Raw genomic sequence first — 16,653 nt, 5'->3', positions numbered from 1 at the left:
GAGAGGAACATTAAGAGGAAAATTAAAAATAATTAGAAAGTGATTTTGCTATTTACACTCAGAACACAGAAAAAACATTTGAAAGCAACAAGGTATGTTGACATAGCGTATCATAGTATCCCAGAAACAAGGAATATGATTTTAAGCTTGTGTCAAACTTACTGAACATACAGTGAAGATAGTTACCTTAATTGATAGCACGTGTAAGTCACATGTGCATTGAAGCCTTTTAGCATGAGGTACACTCGAGAAACTACTAAACAAATTTTTCAGTGGATAATAGTTATGTGCTGCTTACCTGAATGCTGCAATATTACTGTTCACTTCAGACTTTTCAGTTGTCTACATAAACCTGTTGCTCAGCTAAATCCAATAACCAACCTCTCTAATCAAACAGCAAATGACTGTGAATCTTTAATAATTTTATGTACTAAACATCTCAGTTGCAACATAGAAAGCGCAATGGTTTTTAACTGAGATGAGGATTACAAATCCAGATTCTATTCTTCCTGTCACAGGCATTGGAAACTGAAAACCTTTAACTTGACAATGACTAGGACTGTATAGGTAGCACAACAGACAGCTGCTATGAAGTTAGTAATAGCTCACACACAACTCTGGATAGTAGAAATGGATTTTCTCATATCACACTCCTATTCATATTGATCAGATACCCAGAAGGAAAAAATGAACATATGGATGGATGGATTTAAGCAACAAGTCAGTTTTCCTGTCTCAGCAATGAGAGAAATACTTGTCACACACTTTGTCTTCCCAGTAACAGGCATTTTACAAACCCAGAAAGGCACTATAGAGTTCTTGTAATGTAATCAATGTTGTGAGGCAGGTTATCTCTGACTTACTCCACAGGGATCAGATCAGTTCTGTATCATTTTTATTTTTTTTTCCAAAAAGTATTTTTTCAAAAACCATGTAAAAAAAAAAAAAATCCCTTCAATTTTTATTTATTTATTTATTTTTTTGTTACCCCCTCTCCCCACAAGATGAACAGTTCCCCAGCTTGGTCAGATACCTCTGGAACTGGCCAATTTATCAACTCTGTGAAGGAAATAGAGCAGAGTAAATGACAGTAAGAGCATTCCCTTGCTTCTAAATATTAACATTTTTGAAGTCCAGCTTCAACAGAAAAAAAAAAAAATACCTCTCTGATCCACCAAACAGAAAGAACACAAGGTTCACAGAACCTTGGAAAAAATGGTTAGTTACATCAAAAAAGACAAGACAGCATCAAAAACATTAGGTCACCTTTGCAGTGCCTTGGAAAGCCAGGGAAGAAGTGGAAGAAAGAGCCAGCTGCCTGCTTTCATTTGCTCCATAGCAGAAAACAGTATCTGCCCCTCCTCTGCAAGATACTCTAAGTTGTCTGACCAGCTGAGGCCAGATGTTGGGATTACCTTATCCCATATTATCCCCAGAACCTAAAAATTTCTCTAAAGATATCCCTAGCAATCTATTTCTTAGATAAGTAGGAAGCTACTACTCAGTATGACGTATGCCACCAGGGATTTCTAAAGAGTGGTAACAACATTTTTATGAAATCATAGAAAAGAATAATAGGATTGGAAGGGACCCACAAGGATCATCCTCTCCAACTCCTGGCTCCACACAGAACTGCCCAACATTCAAATCCGATGTCTAAGAGCATTGTCCAAATATCCCTTGAACTCCAGCAGTTTGGGGTTGTGACCACTGCCATGGGGAGCCTCTTCCAGGGCCCAACCATCCTCTGGTGAAAAACCTTCTCCTAACACTCAACCTGACCCTCCCCTGATGCAGCTCCATGCCATTCCCTCAGGTCCTGTCATCAACATCATCAGAAAGCAGATTTCAGCACTGTCCCTCCACTTCCTTTATAAGGAGATGCAGGTCACCAACTCTTTGTACAAACAGGTCATGAGGCCAAAAAGACTATGGAAAGCACAATGGAGCAGCCATCATGGCACAGATTTTTTTTAACAATGGTTGTAGATCTTTGGTTAGATGTCATATACTTGTGTTTTCACACATAGCTTTTTGTGGTATTTTACTGTTTCTGATATGACAACAAAGCTAAAAAAAGATTGGGTGATGAGAAAGATTGATACGGAAATGTAAAAATACTTAGTATTAAGCCTTATCCCTTAGCCCTGACAAAGCAAAATGCTAATACGCATAGCATTTAATAGGAAATGCTAACTTCTCTGAACATCTATTAAGAGAATATGCTGAAGTCTGCAATCTTTTTATGGTAACTGAAAATGCATACAGAAAGGAATAACAAAGCAGATCAATGGAGAGTTCAAGTATATGATCTAGAAAGGATGGAAGCTGAAATGCTTTGCATATTGCCTATACCTTTTCTTCCTGTCCCGTTCAAACGAAAGGACATGAGCTAGTGACTTTACCAGATTCATCAGGAGCTTACACTGTTGCCGTATAATGGTTTCAGACTCACACATTATGTACCAGCTTCTTACTGTGCATCCATATCCTGTCAATATTGAGGCCAGAAAAACACTGCTTGTAATAAGCCTTCATGACCATTTATTAACCAGCAATTCTTATGGTTTTAGGAGTGTCAATATTTTGAATTCTACATTGTTTACTTATGAAATACATCAATGTATCTACGTAGTTAGTAATGTCATTTGCTTTAAAACACTATAAATTATTACTTCTGTTACTAATTCTTTACTAATTAGCAGTAACTTCATTCATATGAAAATGCATGACTTCTTTATGATTATGCAGCAGTTCCACATTTTAAACATACCTAGTTGTCTGAATGATTTATGGTGCATACATTTTATTTCCTTAGCTTGGAATGACTACAGTTACATATGCTAGGGAATTCAATTTAATTACAGCATGCTTAACATGCTCTGGGCAAATCTGTTAAAAGCCCATACTATGTTTATCCCAAAGATTTGTGCTATGGTTTCACTTTTACAGTAGCCTTCTAGTCCAGAAATATTAAATTTCTGATGTATATTTTAATTTGGAATATTATAATAAACCTGTTCCATACATTGATTATAATGCTTATTGGTCGTTGTCATTTCCTCTTGAGTAGTCTGTCAAATTCAACTTTATAAAAATTGCAGCAATTAATTCTGCTGCCATTCAGCAGAATTATCATGCAGGTTTTTCAGTGTCTTTTTTTTTTTTTTTTTAACATAAACCATATATCACTTATATGTAAAGATGAATGAATTTAGCAATATATAGGTTCAGTAGCTGCCAAGCCCTATTAAACATGAAGGTAAATACTAATAAGATTATTTTTCATCTTGTCAATGATTTACGAGTGTTCGGCCTGGTTCCGTGACTAATGGGACGGGGGAGCCACAGACCCATGCCCCAGGAAAAGGGAAAAAAGGGTAGGAAAAGGGTAGGGAGATGGAACTGAGAGCAAAGAACAGCAGCAACAATCTGAGGAGAAACAAACTAATTTATTAAATAAGATATCAGAATGCAAAACAACACACTATAATACAATATAATTACAATTTAAGCTGATCAATACAGTGAGAGAGAATGTCCAAAATCAAGGTATGCCTTACTCTACTACCGACGATAAGACGGCTGGAGAGCGAGGTGCTGCCAAGACGAGAGACAGGCAGAAAGAGAAGGGACAAGGTCTCATGATCTGCAAGTTTTTATCTTTTCCCTCTGGCCGGAAACAGTAACAGAAGAGCAAAGTACCCTGGGGAATGTAGTAGTCCTTCTCTTCTGAGAACCAGGTACATACACTCCATGATGTTATGATGTGGAATACCAATAACCAAAAATCATACAACCATGACACAGCTGTATTAGCAATTAACACAATTCTCTTCTTGGAAAAAAAAAAGTGTTTCAGATCCCCTTTTCCCATTGTATGGGAACTGCTGAGTCATGGCCTGAACCACTGATTGAGTACCTGGAGGAAAGACCCAGTCAGCCCTGGGAGCACAGGTGAAGGCAATTCACCCATGTGACCAGAAGCTTGGCTCCACCCCCTCTTAGGCCTCATTTAAGGATTAACTGCTACTGAGGAAGGATCTTTTCCTAGAGATCCCTTCTTGGTGGGAGCCTTTCCCTGCAAACCCAGAATCTTCTGATGTGGGTGAAGAATCTACTTCCCTTCCCTTGTAGTACCTTGCTATCATGCTGGTCCTTCCACCTCTTTTGTAACACCTTTTCCATCGTGTTGGTCCTTCTGATTGCTACACCCATGTACAGTTTTAATAAATGAGGACTCTATAAAACCTAGATCCAAGTCCTTTGGTAAGTCTACAGTTTCACACAGTTTCAGGTGACAATGGCAGCCTCAGATGATAGTTCATTATTTCTTATCCATTGATTATATTCACATATATGCAGAGTGGGAGATGTTGCCATTATGTCATACAGGTGCTAATCTACACTTCAGCAGTTGTGGTGCTTGGGGCATGTGGGAGGTGGTGCAGAAGGAATGTTCTGTTGCCTAGACTTGCACCCCAAACAAGACCATAATAAAACTCCTAGCTGAACATCCACAAATAACAGTTATCGTGGAGGTACTGCAGGAAGAAACAGGCAAATGTTTTAGGTTTTAAGTACTAGAATTAAGAGCTACTTTCCCTTCTTCCTCCAAAGAGGAGGATGAAAGAAAGGGAAAACAGACCTTATGTGAAAATGGAAGATATTTCACTTAGGATACTATGTGAAAGATTAAAATACTGTGACAGCAGTTGTACAAAAACCTAAAGAAAATTTCTCAAGCATTCAAGCCCTGTGCTGCTTATTAAGCAAACAATTTCCACATATACTCAGAACTTCAAACATGTCTTTGCTCTTAACATTCACTTTTAAGATTTATAGGCACACTCACTGTGCCTGACATAAATGCTTTTGCACACATTATGCTTGCAAAATCTTGTAATGGGCATGCAAATTGATATTTATTCACTCAAAGCCAGTAACTACACAAGTACTGCTTCCGCAGTTACACTGGTGTATCCATTCAAGTTTTCTTTCAAACTCTTTTCCAAGAAGCATTCATCAGAGAACATGCACAGGTTTCTGATGTTGCTGATTTTAAATATTAAAAGACGCAGCCACCTAGTCATTAAATACGTGGTTATGCTTAGTTTTACTTTTACGTGAGCACAATCAGATTCCGTAGTCAATGAAACTCCAAACAATGACAGAACCTGTATCAAGTACTGTGTCTTCCTTTGTCTATGCCCTCAGCACTGCAGCAGTGACTATCAGTGGGGCTGTTATAAAGTTAAATTAATTAAAGATTGTGAGGCACTGATACACGAATTCTTTAGAAAACAAAAATCGCTTTTAACCACAAAGCATTTAGTCAGGAACAATAACAGGAGGCATTATTTCCTCCCACTACATTAAAAACCTAAACAATTTTTTTTGATAATATTACAGCTCTCATTCTGAATTCATTTCTAAAAACACTGCATTTCTTGAAAAAGAATAGTAGATGCACTTCTAGTCTTTACAAAAAAATGACAAACATACACCAAAAATCTCTTTAATATTGATACAATTAAGAAAACAATTGAAACATACGATTATATTATGGTTTAGGACAGAAATCACAACTAGAGTCAATGTGCAGAGCTATTCTGAGTAAGACAGAAGACACATCACCTTCTTGTTCAGCTTTTCCACTTACATAAAAGTTAAATCACTATCATTCTGCTAAAGAACCATCAGAATAAAGTTGATGGTGCAAGATAATGAAAATCAAATATTTTGCTAACTCTCCATGATATATTAAGAAAACAGCTACTCCACATTAGCTTTGTAAAATGAAGGTCAGCTGTGCTCTGCTTTCAGCTGTTTCCAGACTTCAACAGATGACTTTAAATAGATGAAATATCTACTAATAATTAACGTGGCATTTGTTTCATGTCAGAACTATGACTGTTCAGAAAAAAAAACAAACCCTACAATTCTTCCACCTATGATTTCACACACTGCTATTTAGCCCTTACTAATTTGAAGCCAGAACACTTACTATTCAAAATAAGTCTTACTGTCCACTGCACATATTATTTTCAAATTGTATTGCATATATCAAAAAGATAACATGGGAGGCCTTCATTTTGCAGAAAAAAAACTAGCTGGTCTATATTACCAAGAGTTTAAGACACTTACTCTTGTTTAATTAAGAGATAACAACTGTTAAACTCAGAGCAAAAAGGTAATCATTAATTTCTATCACAGTGTAGAAAGATAAATGGGCATCAACCAAGTCTAAGAGGGTTTTCAGATAGAAGTATTGGAAAACTACATTGGAAATGTTGACTAAGCCTATTTTATGCTGTGCAATTATTTCATATTGCAAAGTTAAGGCTAAGCCATAAGGGTCATTATTCGTGTGAACTTGTATAAAGGTGGAGTAATCTTATGGTACACAAGTTAATTTCGGAATAAGGATGAAAATGAAGTGGAAATACCTATATCCCTGATATCTTTGAAAATATTTTTAATTCTTTTATTTCTTCCTCAACTTCATGAAGAACGTAGTTGAAACAGTGATGAGTGGCAGTTTATTTTCCTTCATTTCCTACTGACATTCTGCACATGCCATTACTTTGAATTATCTTATTTAATCTTTCATGCATGGTTCAAGAAACCTCAGGATGTGTGGAAAGAAGCACCACTCTGAGGTACCTGTGTTCAATATTATTTTCACGGTTGAGAGAGACGACACCACTATCATATTAGAGAGTCTTCAAATAGGCTTCCAATTTTTGAATTTGTCTTATGTTATTCTGTGCTATTCCCTGTAGCAAACTAAGTTTCAGATTTGATGCCTTTTTGCAAAGGCAAAGTGCTACAGCCTCGAGACAATTTTATTAGCTTTCCTTCCCTTTTCTTCTCCTTTTACTTTTGTTCTTAGATTATAAAATATCAAGTTCATTGTACTTTGTTTACATTGAACAGATTTAGTTCCCTTAAAAACCTGTAAGACAAAGACATGCTTGTAATTCTTGTTGTACTTAAGCAGTTAGTCATAGCCTCAGAAGACAAATTTTAGCCATAGTTTCAGCAATAGCAGACATGGAAAACTGTTCATTGTAACTCATCTTTATTACGGAAAAAAAGGAAAACAGAAAAACAATATTGTGAGCAATGGGCTATCCTTTTCTCCTGATCACCAAAGACAGGCTTGATGGGAAAGAGAAAACTGGAATGCTTCAATTAAACTTTTTCAATGAAAGATTTTGTTGTTGTTGTTCTGTGAACACTAAGAAGTATTCTTGTGCTTAGCTGTCTTAACTCAAGGCTTCAATTCCTTTGTAGTTCCTAATGGAATCAAGTTTCTTTGGTAAGACAACTCCAGCACATGAAAAGAGACAAATACTGTGAATATCATGAACAGTCCGAAGATATTCATATGTTGCTTAGCCTATGAAGGTATATAGAGACATAATTTATATATTTTTTCCCCATCTGTAGACTAATTTACATCTGTATGCTCAGTTACCCTTTACATAAAAGGGATAGGAATTTTTTTTGAAAACAACACCCTTTTAGAATTAGTCTCTTTTTTTTAAAAAGTAGTCTTAATAGGTGTTGGGGAACGCCCCGGTATCCCCAAAGGGTTGCCCTACCGGTACTCGCGTGGGGAACGCACGATCAACTCAATATGAGATGCGTCCGACTTTATTGTAGCAACACACCATCTTATATAGCATATATGCTTCCAGGGATACAGGGTCCAGGGATACAAGCTCTATGCAACGCGCACGCTAGCAATATCATTGCCTGAGTTATCTCCATATATGGGATATGTTGTTAACTGTTGGGAAACAGTGCATGCCTGGTAGCGCGTAGCTGACTTTTCTCAAAGATTTACGGTATGACCTTAGATAAGAAGTAAGCTGTGTATGTGTGGAATTTACTGCTTGTAGTGCTTTAATTAACAGCAGGTGCTGTGCTCTAAAATAGCCTGGGAAATGATATCGTTTTGAGACACTTTCTTGTGAGACACTTCTGATGTTTGTGGGACACCTATCTTGTTTTGATATGTGTGGGGCACCTGTCTTGTAAACAAGTGTGCTATATAAGAGAGGGCTGCTGCCCTAATAAAATGGAGCTGTTCGAACTCATACTGAGTTGCTGCTTCCCACGCGGGCGGGGGTTTGTCTTTTCCCTTTGCCGACTGTCGGGGTGACCCTGTGTCCAAGTGTTTTCCTACAGTTAACTACAACACTATGGATACAGAATACTATGGATATGCTGAAATATACTAGAACACACTGGAAAACACCACATTCCACGTATCTAGGGATTACATCATTACATCATAAATCATTAGTAAATCAGTAGCTACGTGCTGCCGAGCAAGCTGCTTCTCAACAAATAGGTTCAGGATATGTGACTGATGGAAATAGCTGGCAAAACTGCACTGATCTCATCCTATAAGACAGCTAAACTACAAGCAGAACAGGGCTAGAGCTGAACAACAGTCTCAGAAGAGCAGATTCTTTGGAAAAGAACTGCGTTTAGAAGGTGTTCAAAATTTCTTGCTGTTCAAAACTGAGAAACTCTGGACACTAGTAGAAGGATATGAAATAAAAGCTAATTTAGGGAGGATTTAAACAGAGCATTATTAATTTATGACATCAGAGGATTAAACCAAATATCTCTGGTGTCTCTTTCCATGTTCTGTAATATCAGTGCATTTAGATATTTTTCTTGCTCTAAAAAGTCACAGTATTCTGATATTACAGAATATTGTAAACAAAAAAGACACTTAATGCTAGTTAGCAGGAAATATATTGTACATTTACAGTGCTAGCAGCATTAAATAACTACAGAATAGACCCCACACTGTTTTCAAAGATCCTTACAATCATTTGAGACCACCTGACTTCATTTCCAACTTTCTCATATTTGAAAGCAGAGAACCTTGGTAACAAAAAGGAGCACTACAAGGCATTCTGAATTACCTAACACATCCTCAGTCACACATGCATCTGAAAGAGCTCTCTGGGGATAACAGTTCTAAAGTTGTTCATCAAGATTTCTCATCAAGCATCATTATTTGGAAATATTCAATCTGTTAAACCTACCAGCAGTTCCCATCTGACATACATTTGATAATTCATTTTAATTTATACATTTAGAAACATTTTGAACTTCTTATGCAGTTTAGAGGGGACAAAAACCAGACAGTCTGATGAGTAAACTTCTTGACAATAGTTTTCTTCCTTTCTGTATCTAGGTAATGAAAGGAACCCATACCATTGCTTCAATGCTCTTGTTAGTATATCATGCTTCCTCAGAATGCAGCAGTGTCTTGAAGAGGTAGCATGATTATTCTATCCTCAGTTACAATGGTCCCCTGCTTTCACATGTTTCTGAATTTCAGTCATTTTTGCTAAAGGTTTATACCTCCTAATACAAGGTAAGACAAAAGTAGAACAGGAAAAAAATGTGTTGCTGTTCTAGCAAGGAGATTGCCCATATCAAAACTACAGAAATAAAGGCATTTATCATAGACATTTCAGCTACTCTCTGACCATTCTCCATAGAAGAGTAAAAACTTAAGAAAATGATCTTTCAAGCCCTGTATATTGATTTCACTGGCTACAATCCATCTGGTATATAATTCTTTCATAAAAGAAATAAAGAGGGCATATAACTACTGCCAGCACCATTAGACTTGTTCTAATGCTAGATCAGTAACATTGATGGTTTCATTGACAGTTCTGTGAGGAACAGGCAAGGGTCATGCCTATTTACTGTGAGATTCATAAGAGAATTCATACCATATCCTACAGATTTTAACTGCAATAGATTTATCATAATCATTAAGCAAAGTATGTGCTATGTTCAAGAACAGGTTGCCAAAACCAACTAGAAAGCCAAATGCACTGAGGAACAGAGACATAGACTGTCAAATTTGTCCGTGAGGCATTACATTAGGGAAAGTACACCAATACATTTTTATTAGAAAGAACATTAGTTAAGTGTTTTTATTTCATCCAACCTTTGTCCATTTGCAATCTTTTAATTGTGACATGCTTACTCAGCAAGTAATTGTATACTTAAATAGAAAGCATTCTTGAGTTATGTTTCTATTCCTTGATTGCTGTTTGAAGAGCACTGAGGATAATGCCTGAAAACTTGATTAACTGTTAAATATACTCTCTATTTCATAAAGCAGGATTACTCCATGCTCTGAATCAAAAACTTGTGTTTGGCTCACTTAAGGAAGAGTGAAACATTCAAGAAAAAATGTATTTTAAACAAATAATTATGTTCTTTCCTGCCAAAAGTGTCAAAAAAAAAACCTTTCCATTACTAAGATGGCTTCCTTAAGTCTAAGCTAAGGATTTCTCACAGAAAAATATTTTTCAGGGGAAAAAAAAAAGAAAAACATCAACGCATTAGTGAAACCAGAACTATCAGAAAAGGAAACAAGATAAATGAATGTGAAAATGTATTCTGCACTTCCTCCAACAGAACACATAAGTATATGTTTGACTGCAAGGAAATGGGTAATTCCAGTGGCTTCTATGACTATTAGGAGGTCATAGCAGCAGGACATGGGACATAACTTTCCTTTCAAGGATGTGTTGAACATGCTGGTATTCCATAACAACTTTGGTTGCTCTGAACTTGTTAACAAGTAAAACAAAAATTTAAGACTATCTTAACTTATATTGATCTGTATAACATCAACTGAAGAAATTACACAGTGATGATAAAATTATTAATCAACTCTGCGGGGACTAAGGGATAAAATTATAAAGTCTGTTCTGCATGCCAAACAGCGAGAAAATGAGAAATTACAAGGAAAACAGCAGTGATAGCTTTAGTCCAAAGCCCTCCCTTTTTTTTTTTTAAAGGAAAGGGAGTTTCCACCAGTTACCAGTGGAGACCAGCAGTTTGCCTTCCCCACCACTCCCTGACAGCCACAGTCCCATGGCACCCCAGAGGGGAGGGAGGCTGCCATGTCCAGGAAATACATTGTCAGCAGGTGCCAGGTTGAGGAGCCATGTGGCTTGGGCCAAGCTGAGCACTGGGGCTCTTAGGCAGCTCCCAAGCATAGGAGCCTGTCCATGCCTTTCCAAGGTCCCTTGCATTCAGCTCCCACCTGACAGTTACAGTCCAGGTCCCATGGTGCTGGGCTGAAGGAGTACAGGCACAGGCCCTGGGCAGGGGAAGGCTGGTAGGTCTGGTGCCACTCTGTCCTTCATATCAACTCTAAGTTGAACATCCATTTCTGAAGCATTGAAGAGGACAGAGGAACTAAGTACAATCTGCACCTCTTCTATAACCCAGAATGTAACAAAAAGTCCAGAGAAAGCAGCTAGCTAGGCATTCCATGATGTCATCTCATTGGAGATCTGAGATTAATGGAAACACACTCAAGTGTAGGGTGGGACTCTCACTATCCCTCCTGACAGGCGGAACAACTTGCCATCTGTTTTTTGCTTAACAATGTCCATTCCAGTCAACTGCTGTAAACCATTAATACTACAATCATCAAGTATTTTTCAAAGAAATCTTTCATTGACTGATTCATCATTCAGGAGTAGACTTTGCATACTTGTTTCCTTTGAAATACCTTGGAAATCATTTAAACCCCAGATGATTCAGAGCAATAAGGCTACTTTAGAATACTCTACAGCTCTTTAAGAATCCCCTCTAACATTAATGCATTATCTGCTCTCATTATGTTAGAAGAGATGCTCTCAAACGGTGAAGAATTAAATTCATGAGAGAAATATCACACTGAGCTTTGTTAAAATGCACCTTTAAGTTTAAAGAGTATTTCCATTGGTAACACTTAAAATCACTTTAAAGAATAAAGCATCATAATTAGAAATATAGACTGAGTACATTTTAGAAAAAGGTGAATGGCATACTTGAAGAAACAAGAACAGATAGTGCTCTCTTCCCTCTTACAGGTGTAAAGGAAGTGCAGATTCTTTGATATTTTCAGTTGTATTCTGCTTAAAAATTAATGCAACTGAAGTAAAACACCAGTTGTGAAATTGGTATGAGAGGCCAGACTTATAACTTCAACAGCATTTGAAGTCAAGCTCAGTAACACAAGTCTGATCCTCCTGTTACCTCTGGAAAAAATTTGATGTTTAGAGTCTAAACACAGCTGAAGAGAACTAAGAATGTGGGAATATAACAAAATTACCAGTTTTTGAAGATTCCAACACCATTTCAGCTTTGGGAATAACCATCATTTCTAGTTAGGTGTAGACAGTTACAGGGTATCGCCGATTTCACTTAATACATGAACAGTAACCTTAATGCTGCAGCTCTCAGTTCAAATGAAAGCAGCTCTAATTTCAAAATAAAACATCTTCTAACAGTAATATGTGCTAGACTTGATCCTTAGTTCTATCTACCAAGCGGACTGGGGTGGGTCTTGGAATTGAATTCAATGACGCTGTACTTTCCATCAGAAAATACTAGCATTTTAGTTAAAAAAAACACACCACTGCCTTTACCATATCCTAGATATCTCCAAAATAAGTAAGATAGGACCATCATTTTTGATTGGGCATTCAGTTTACTGTCAGTGTTAACTGCTGCAAAATGAACAGTAATGTAGATATCAAAGTTAGCTTGTTAACATGTTAACAGTACTTTCTATTTCTTCTGTGAAAAAAATCTACAAAGATTGCTGCCTTCTTTGTTCAAACCTTGAAGCACTGCATCTAGAAGTATTGTGAGTAGGAATGGATTTTCTTAGATTTTTACTTAGTCATAAAATCCCTTGGATGGCAACTATCATAGGAAAAAAATAAGGCTATTTCTTCACAAGCCAGGATCCAATTTCACTAGCATTAATTTGGTTATGATTACAGTCTACTATAATTATACAGCCTGCTGTTCTCATGTTCTAATAAATGTATGAATCCAGCAAAACCTAGCCGAGGTGAACTGCTGATAGCCTCTCACATACCTGCCTGGAAACAACCACTTATTTCACTGTCAATCCAATACTAAACTTATCCTTTTCATTCACATCCTCATAACTTTCAGGCTTTTTAAAAAATAATCAGTCTTTGCATACAGCCTAAGATGTCTTTTATTTGAAAAAAACTTTTTTGTAGCACAGCAACATATTCATTTTAATCTCAAACTACATTGCCAAAATTACTGTTATCATGAGACTTTTTGTGCAGTATTCAAGTAATAAAATATTCAAATGCTGACAGAAAGGTTATGAAAGTTATTTTTTTCTCTTTAAGATTCAAGTCAGCACATTCCACTCCAGTTATCCTCCATATTTTCTGCTTTTACACCACACTATTTAGCCAATTGATGCCTTGTTCTTTTCTCATTGTAGATAAGACCAAATGAATTTGTTGTCTCCCCACTTTTCTTAATGTTGCATCATTCCAGTGTGATTATTTTTCTTCCTTTCTGACTTTTTCTTGACTTTTAAACTCTATTAAAAACTTTTTTTTTAATTTGAAAGGTTTACAAAGCTGTGTCTTACGTGGGAATTTATTGCAAGTTAATTTGCCTTATCTTCCGCAAAAATATATTGCTGAGTGTCCCATTTCTTCTTGTCTATTGCTTGTTTATAATTGTATACAATCTCTTTCCTGTTTTCAACCATAATGGAATGAACCAATGAAAACAAATAGTATGTTTTTATATTAGTATACTTAAAGGAAATGTCTAAATTTCATAGGATTATTTTTCTTTCTTCATGCTCCTGATATATTTTGCAACCTTTATCCATACTGATGAATCTGTGCATATATGACAACTTACACACCTGTTTACACAGCTAAATAAAGGCTATGGAGCCTAGACAAGGGCAGTCCTTATTTCCTTGGCTTTTAGAATCACAGAATGGCTTGGCAGGGACCTCAAGGATCATCAAGTTCCAAATCCCTGCCACAGGCCGGGTTACAATCACTAGGTCAAGCACTAGATCAGGTTGCTCAGGGCCCCATCTCACCTGGCCTTGAACACCTCCAGGGACAGAGCATTCCACAACTTGTCCAGGCAACCTGTACCAACACCTCACCACCCTCTCAGTGAAAATCTCTCCTGTCTTTTCACGCTTTATTACAATATACACTTATTTTTTTGTAAAAAAAAAATTCATTCATTAGGCATTTTTTTCCCTCTAAAATCTCAGTATGGATACATGTGCTGCTAATTCTGTTTGTTTACACACTGAAATACATGCAGTGCAGTTGATGCAACCGATGTCAGAAAACAAGTATCACAAGTGCTCTTGAAAGTAAATGGATTCCATATTCAAGATTCTTTAAAACTCTGCTCCACTAAAGAGCTAAGTATGCAGCTCTGAATAGAAAGTAATTCAGATTTAAGCCTTTGTCCTGTTTCTTTTAAGTGTATTTTAAACATTTACTTAAGCCTTCCCTCCCTCTATTGTAGCAGCATTCAGATTGTGGCAAACTTAAGGACAGCTTGCTTCTTAGAAGGAGACAAACATTCTATCACTTAAAACTCATATTCTCAGGGCTGATTCCCCCCTGAAGACGAGTCCAAGAACTACTGGATGATTATGCACCACTGTATTCCTGCACTAAATGCCCAGGACCAAAACTTTGATGGAAGATGCTTGTGAGGATGTTGCCTGTCTCCTGGCTTACCAGGAGCACAAGTACTCTAATTAGACAAGATAATGTGAGACTACACTTGGATTATCCTGTAACAAAGAGAAAGAGGTAGGGAAAGAAAGGCTGATAAAACTACGATGCAAAGTGTCCTCCAATAAACATAGCCTGACCTTCAGACTGTGGCCTAGATTCACTCTCATACAGTAAGCAAGCTATTCCTGACAGATACAGTTGGATACCTCACACTCTACCTCTCACCTCCTGATAGAGAACTATTTAAGATCCATCAATAGCTTCTAGGTAATTACCACCACATGGTTAGGCTCAGGTAATAAAGGTAACTGTTCAGGCAGTACCATCCTGTGCTCATCTTTATTCCATCTATACCCGGCAGATATATTCTTGAACTGCATTCGTGCTGCACAGGCTGCACAAGGGGACACAGCCGGAAAGCCAGCTGCACCCTACAGAGCAGGTGGTTCCCTTGTCTCCCTGCAAACACAAACATTCTCAGGGATGCCTCAAAAATCTTATCAATTGGTCCACCAATATAGTTCCCAGACCTCAGCTCAAAACAGACATCAAGGCATCATTATCGTAATTTAGTTTCACCTCTTCCATTAAATGGGAACTTGCAGCTTTTCCTTTACTGCTGTAGGTGCTAAGGCTTGGAAGCTAATGGAAGCTGAATATTGTTATTACGTGCCTAATTTACTTTACTGTATCAAAATGAGAGCCACACAAGGTATTTGAGTTTTAGGAGAGAGCAACTGCTATTCTTAGAGACAAACACATTCATACTTCTATTTATGCACTTACTTTAGTTTCAGTAAGACATAAGCATACAGAATAAGTCAGGTCAACAAAAGATATACTGAGCTCTTAAGATTTTATGTGAAAAGTCCACCCTAATATATTTATTTAGTTAAACTGCATGATCAACCTAGTGGCCTTCTGTAATGGTATCACTGCATCAGAGGACAAGGGAAGAGCCACTGATGTCATCTCTCTGGACTTCAGTAAGACCTTTGACACAGTACTCCTCAACATCCTTCTCTCCGAATTGGAAAGATATGGATTTGATGTGTGGACTGATCAATGGATGAAGAATTTGCTGCAGGATCGAGTCCAGAGGGTGGTGGTCAATGTCTCAGTGTATGAATGGAGATCAGTGACAAGAGGTATCCCCCAGAGGTCAGTGCTTGGAACAGTGCTCTTTAATATCATCATCAATAATACTGACACTGGGGTCAAATGCACCCTCAAAAAGACAGCTGGTGACACCAAGCTGTAGGGTACAGTCAACACACCTGAGGGACAGGGTGCCATTCAGAGGGACCTAGACAGGCTTGAGCAGTAGCTCCAGGTGAACAGATCCAAGTGCAAGGTCTTGCACCTGGGTTGAGGTGACCCCCACTGCCAATACAGGCTAGGGGATGAAACAATTGAGCACAGCCCTGCCAAAGAAGACCTGGGGGTACTGGTGAATGGGATATGAGCCAGCAGTGTGCCCTCACAGCCGAAAAAGCCAACCGTATCCTGGGCTGCATCAAAAGAAGTGTGGCCAGCAGGACAAAAGAGGTGATCCTGCCCCTCTACTCTGTGCTGGTGAGGCCTCACCTGGAGCACTGCATCCAGATGTGGAGTCCTCAGTACAGGAGAGACATAAACCTGTTGGAGCCCATCCAGAGGAGGGTCACAAAAATGAACCAAGGGATGAACACCTCCCCTACAAGGACAGGCTGAGAGACCTGTGGCTGTTCAGCCTGGAGAACACAAGGCTGCTACTGGAGAAATGGCACATAACACTTAAGCAAAAGTGATGTGGCACAAGCCGAAATAAAAATCTGTCCTAAAAGAGGAATTATTTTATCAATTAACAGTACATGTAGAAGTAACAAAAAATAGGGCATCATTTGTATTAATAAGGATTTATCCAGGTAACTACTGAGTCAAATAATAGTATGATTGTGCATTAGCACAAGAGTTTATGTATTAAAGCACCATCTACTACAGAAGTAAAATGTAGTAAAAAAGCAATCTGAGAGACTAAAAAATGGCTTACCAGTATTAT

The sequence above is a fragment of the Numida meleagris genome, chromosome 2 (assembly GCF_002078875.1).
Source record: "Numida meleagris isolate 19003 breed g44 Domestic line chromosome 2, NumMel1.0, whole genome shotgun sequence".
Taxonomy (NCBI): domain Eukaryota; kingdom Metazoa; phylum Chordata; class Aves; order Galliformes; family Numididae; genus Numida; species Numida meleagris.
This window is presented reverse-complemented; position numbering follows the sequence as displayed.